At 42.3% G+C, this 6,100-nt stretch overlaps 1 protein-coding gene across 1 annotated transcript in view; it reads left to right on the top strand.

Moving 5' to 3' along the window:
* Positions 1 to 5,984: 5,984 nt before the first annotated feature.
* pcgf3 (polycomb group ring finger 3) overlaps positions 5,985 to 6,100 on the top strand; it is an 87,572-nt gene continuing 87,456 nt past the window's right edge. The window contains exon 1 of the mRNA XM_080745954.1: positions 5,985 to 6,100. The gene's annotated coding sequence lies outside the window, so the exon portion shown is untranslated.

Raw genomic sequence — 6,100 nt, 5'->3', positions numbered from 1 at the left:
CTAACAGTAACACACCCCACCCGGTCTGAGGTAGAACGAACGAAGAAAGAACACAACACCGCCTCATCCGCCTGATTCATGGAAAACATCATTCATACTGTAGTGTGTACAACACACACACAGTCTCACACACACACTGCTGCTCACCGAACGTGAACCGCAGACTGGTCTTAGCGCCTGTTGTGTTCAGTATGGAGGTAGTTAAAGGGACGGCATCAAGCACTATAACTACTTTACTATCTATAATGTTGTCAATAGCACATTATTACTATCACAATATAGAGCTAGCCTATTTAACATAGCTTATATTAACACAAATATCACTTTACTCAACCTTAACATTGATTGGAATGTCTCCAAGCCACAAAGGCATGTGCTTCAGTCATATTGTCATAGCCTACTTTAAAAGCCTTACATTTTGTCATTTAGAGTTTTGGAACAGAATATAATAAAATATGCTACAATACACATTGTAATGTCCACTTGTACGAAACTCTGCTTAAAGGAGTAGTTCACCCCCAAAATGATTTTTTTTCTATTGATTAGGCCTACTCATGCCATGGAGACTAGAGTTCAATAATATTTTTAGTTTTTTGTCACATTCCTAAGACAAACATGTGACAACAATAAATGTACCCCCATCCGGAATGAATGGGGGTACATTTACTTGAATCAAAATGTTGTCTTAGGAATGTGACAAAAACCAAAACAATATTGAACTCTACTCTCCATGGCATGAGTAATCATTAGAAAAAAAGTCATTTTGGGGGTGAACTACTCCTTTAAGGCAATAATGGTGGAAGAACTTAAAACAAGAACATATAATGAAATAGACTGCCACATTAGGATGCCTGTAACCTTGTCTTTTGGAGAGACACACTTCCAAATTAAGGTATGGAATGCATAATTTAAAGGAAGTTTAATTACAGTATACCTATTTCCTGCACTCTGAACAAAAAGGATGATTTGCTCTTGAGGGCTGGTGAATCACATTGGTTAGGTCTAAAGAAAGAGGCCTTCTGTACATTGCTTAATGTTCACACAAAACATATCTCTGTTGTTTGACTCAATAAAGCTTCTAAGTCTTGACAATAATTAAGTGAAGTGAAAGGAAATACAAATAGGGTAGAGAGAGGAAATTCCATAGGTAATAATATGTGGGATTCAGAGATTTCAGACCCATTTGCAACTATACTGTAGTTAGTGTTTGTGGGATGAGCTCTCTCATAGCTGGGGGTCACACCATATGGTAACTAAAACTAAACACCTTGAACATACAAAAGTTGCCATTTGTGGCACCCCCTGTTGGTTGATTTTAAAGTTTAAAATTATTGTGACTGCTTAGCAGTTAGTGTGAAAACCTGCAACAGTTGTGTCATGCGGTAACATGTAATGCTTGCCTGTAACGGCACTCACACGCACACACACAATCTGTCTAGTTTGCCCTGCTCTACACTGATAGCACTCAGCTGCGACCCCTACACACACACACACACACACACACACACACACACACACACACACACACATCTGTATCTTTTGCACCAATCTGGCTAGCCATCGTCAAAGAAAAGGGAACGCCCACTCGGTTTGTCCCTCTTCCTACAGACTCTGTCTCCAGAGAATGCTTTTGCGCTACTCCACTGCACTGATTACACTTAGCTGCCACCACTGCATGGTCCTGAGTCAATACAGCTAGTCTCTGTGTGAGTGTGAGTGTGTGTGTGTGTGTGTGTGTGTGTGTGTGTGTGTGTGTGTGTGTGTGTGTGTGTGTGTGTTTTATTCTGTTGTTTCCTCGCGCTCTGCGGTCGCTTCTCGCCCTTAAGGCTCCTTACTTGTGGTATTGGGGAGTGCATTACATGCTCAGGGTTGGGGGCAGGAAAAGAAAAGGCCCCGGTATCACCCCAGGCACTGATCTTGGGAACCTCCAGGAGATTGACGGGTGTTTTGCCGGGCGCTACAAGTTTTCTCCACACCCCTCTGTTGGGTTTGGGTTGTGGTCCGACTGGTCGGATGGGAATGATCTTTGAGGTCATGAAGACGGCCTAGAGCTGTTGGTTACATATACCAACCAGAACTAAACAGCTGATTTATTGGTGTGTGTGTGTCTGACAGACAGACAGACACACACACAGACAGACACACACAGACAGACAGACAGACAGACAGACAGACAGAGTTTTCTGTGAGTTTCTGTCAACTTCAAATATTCACAGATTTCACACTTTCACCACACACCCTGTGGCCGTCACAGTCCTGGGGGGGATATTAAAATGGCTAAGAACTACTCCCTCTCTGTTGCACATTTTCACATTTGACCTTAACCTTTCTAAAGCGACATTCCCACCGGGCAGAGGCGATGGTGCTGCCTCTTCTAGCAGGGGGTGCAAGACACAAATTTCGGGTTTTGTACAGTTTATCCTGTTGTTTTAACGGGTTTCTAAGGTTTATTTTTTACCTAATTGTAACACAATATGGACGGATAATGAATAATAGCTGTCACTACTATTTTCATACTGCTTTCTGCTCGAGTATTAGGCCTACTTTATCTTGAAGTCAAGTAGTCAACAAAGAACGCTTCCATGATTTTCATCTCAGCTTAGCAGCACTATACTCACTATACTGTAAATGGTCACTGCAGGTAAAATCTAAGAATCAAAATATTTATTTTGCCAAATTTATTTGGTAAAGAATTTGACCTGGTGCCGCATTTTAACTATAGACAGGCAGACAGCAACACAACATGGGGAGGGTGTTGTACATAGTAGTCCCAGAAAAACGTGTAAAAAAATGTCCTGGCTCAAAGTTTGTTGTACGCCAGGGTCCCATTGGCCAAGCTTTTCAGGACAACCTGTGATTGGCTAGTGGGATGCATGATGAAATTAACTCATACTGTAAATAGCACCGCTCGATCACTTCACACTAGGTGTGATTTTTTTTTTTAGTCTTGATCTACCGGGCGGGCACCTGGAAATCTTTGGTGACTCGATTGAGAAGGGATCTTAGATCATGGAGAGATGGCAAGCCGCAACCTTCAACCTTGTCCTTGGCAGTGGAGGCAGCAAACCATATGTGGTGAGGATCAACTACTCCGTCCATACATGTAGATCTCTACATATGGATGGAGTAGTTGAAGGAGCAGTTGATGGTTCTACATTTTCCGCTGCAGGAAGAACACCCATGGGTCTTAGTGATGGAGGTGATGTTCTCTTCCCACCTGGGGTCTGGGCCTCATTCACCAGCCATTCTTATAAGAAGAAATGTCTTCTTAGGACATGGGCAGTTTTCACAAAGACTCTGACATTCATTCACCAGTTTCCTTTGCTGTGATTTGTTCTTAGGTAATAACAGAAACTACAAGAGCACTACAAGAGCACTCTTATAGGCACATTTGAGTGCTGATATGTTTCAAAATGTGCAAAATAACCCTTTCTTCTGTTTTCTTCAATTATATAATTATTATATAGGATTTAAATTATATTTGTTATGATATCTTTAGAGCAGTGGTTCTCAAAGTGTAATCTGGGGACCCCCCCAGGGGTCGTTGATGGAGTTCCAGGGGGTCCACAGCAAAATAAAGTTTAACGGTTTAACCACCACCCCGAACAGACCTGTTTGGGTTGTCTGAGTGTGTTTGAGTTGAAACCCAAGCCCCATACCCTCATGTTCCTTCTAAGCTTGACTTCATTCTCTCAGTTATTTCTGTGTGTGAACAGAAATCACACGCAGGTGTGACTGCAGGCACTGTCAGGCAGGGCCATACAGTCATGCCATATATGGTGATAGGTGGGATTCAGGGACGTGCTGGCCATTGGGAAAAGCGGGACAACTCCCAAACGGCCGGTTCATTCCCGGCCTGGACCATTAGGAAAAAAATAAAAAATAAAATGACAGCCTTCGTTCCATTTTGGGGGCTGGGCGGCCAACGAAGTAAATCGTCACTGTCGGGCAGAAACCTCGTATCTCCAAGTTTCAAATTTATAATTTTTTTCGCAAAGCAAAGCCCTGCTTCATCATATAAGGCTGTTACACAAAAGTAGTGAAAACAGCAGATCTACAAGCACACAATGCCGCGTGGTGCGAGGCGTTGTATGCTTGTAGATCGGCTGTTTTCACTAGTTTAAATCATTTTTAAAATGATAAATACAAAAAAAAACGGTTTTGGACGTACAAGGTTTCCACCCGACAACGACGAAATATAACTCATGTACAGTAATTGGCCCACTGGCTTGTCACTTGTCATGATCTGAAATGGCAAATCTTTGAGTAGCAGCAGCGCTATAGAGAGAGATCTCTCTCTATAGCGCGCAATGAGGGCCTCTCCAACTCTTTTTCCCGGGCTGAATCAGGTGCCCAGCACGTCCCTGGTGGGATGTCTGTCTCCCTATGATAATAGGATTAACTGGCGCATGCCTTCAAGTTAGGATTGGGATTCATCATCATAAGAACATAGTTACAAACAATTCTGCCTTTTGAGAACGTTTCATGAATCTGAATCGACTTCTCTTCTCTTAACACTACCAGAGTTATGGGGGTCCTTGTCTTGAAATTAAAAAGTGTGAAAACCACTGCTCTAAAGTCTGTGGAGATGGTGCTGGACTTCAGTAGGAGCCCCAACCTCGGCAGTCTACACTCATGAAGTCCTGCCCTGTGTCAATCCCACAGGGCAAAAAGAAGTTGAAGTGGATGGAAGTGTCCACACTGGACGCTACCATCCACTCCCATCCACTTCAATTGTCTTTATCTTGCCCGGTGGGAATGACTCTTAACAGACCTATAAAATGTATAAGGGTACATTGGGAACCCCCTGAAGGAACCCTGAGGGTCCCTGCACCCCACTTTGTTTTAACCACTGGCACTGGTTTAGAGCAAGCCAAGGGTTTCCGAAACTTTTCAGGCTGCGACCCCCCCAAAATAATCATATTTGAACTGGGGATCCCCCACTCTGACAAGTACTTGTATGCATTACATTTAGTTTGACTTGGTAACTTTTTGGGTCAATTTGGTATTAAAAAATGTCTTAAAAGTGCATGCTTAAATTTTAACTTTAGAAATGTGCAGATACCATGTAGGCTATACACAATTATACTGTATGTTGGGGTGTTTACTGTTGAGTGAAAAAACATTCCATATGTCGCATATTAAGCTGATTAAATAATCTGGGGTCCCCTCAAAACAATTCGGGGACCGACATTTCTTTTCTTTTTTTATGTAGGAAAATAATTTTGTATTTTTACTCAAGTCATGAGTCATGAGTAAAAACTGGTCCTGGACCCACAAATGGGGCCCGACCCACCCCTTTGGGTGGTTCTCCCCTGTAACTGTAGCCTATAGTGTTTTATACTTGTTTTATACTTGTGATGATATTGAATGTTTTTTTATGTTACTTTATATGTTATTGAATTGAATATACCAATTGGACCCCAAAGTAAACAAGACCGCAAGGACTTTTTTGGTGTTCCTTTTAGACTGGGTGTTTTGACTGTAGGCCTACTTATGTTGTACTTAACAATACAAATTACATTTGATCTATCTTGTTGAATTTTCCATCTCTCCCAGTTTTTTGATTGATTACATACTTTATTATAAGTGTGCTGCATAAGGTACAGGACAGTAGGCTACGGTTCACTGATACACAGTCAATTAAAGGGATAAATACCACAAGAAAGCTTTTGGGCTTGTTTAAATTGGGGTCCCTTATTACAACTCATACTCATAGGCTACAACACAAAAACAAAGGAGTCATTCATGTAGGCAAGTGGGTGTGGAAGAGTACTAATTTGCAACATTGTATCTACATAGTACATACTATACTGTCATATTCATTCATTCTTTTTTTCCAACCAAAATGAATGAATGGGACAGTCACATTCTCAGTAGATACAATGTTGCAAATGAGTTGCCATCACCCCCCTTGCCCCTCCCCTCCCCTGCCTCCCCGTCCCCGACTCTGCGCATGCCCAGCAGCACGGCTCCCAGAGAGTGTTGTTTCGGCCTGTTTCGGCATCGGCCGTAGATTTTCGCCTCTTTGTTTTACTGGTAGTGGATTTAACTCGGATTCAAGCCCAACATCCAGTGGACTGTACCGTAACACAAACAG

Source organism: Nannobrachium achirus (assembly GCF_963921795.1).
Source record: "Nannobrachium achirus genome assembly, chromosome: 17".
Taxonomy (NCBI): domain Eukaryota; kingdom Metazoa; phylum Chordata; class Actinopteri; order Myctophiformes; family Myctophidae; genus Nannobrachium; species Nannobrachium achirus.
This window is presented reverse-complemented; position numbering and strand designations above follow the sequence as displayed.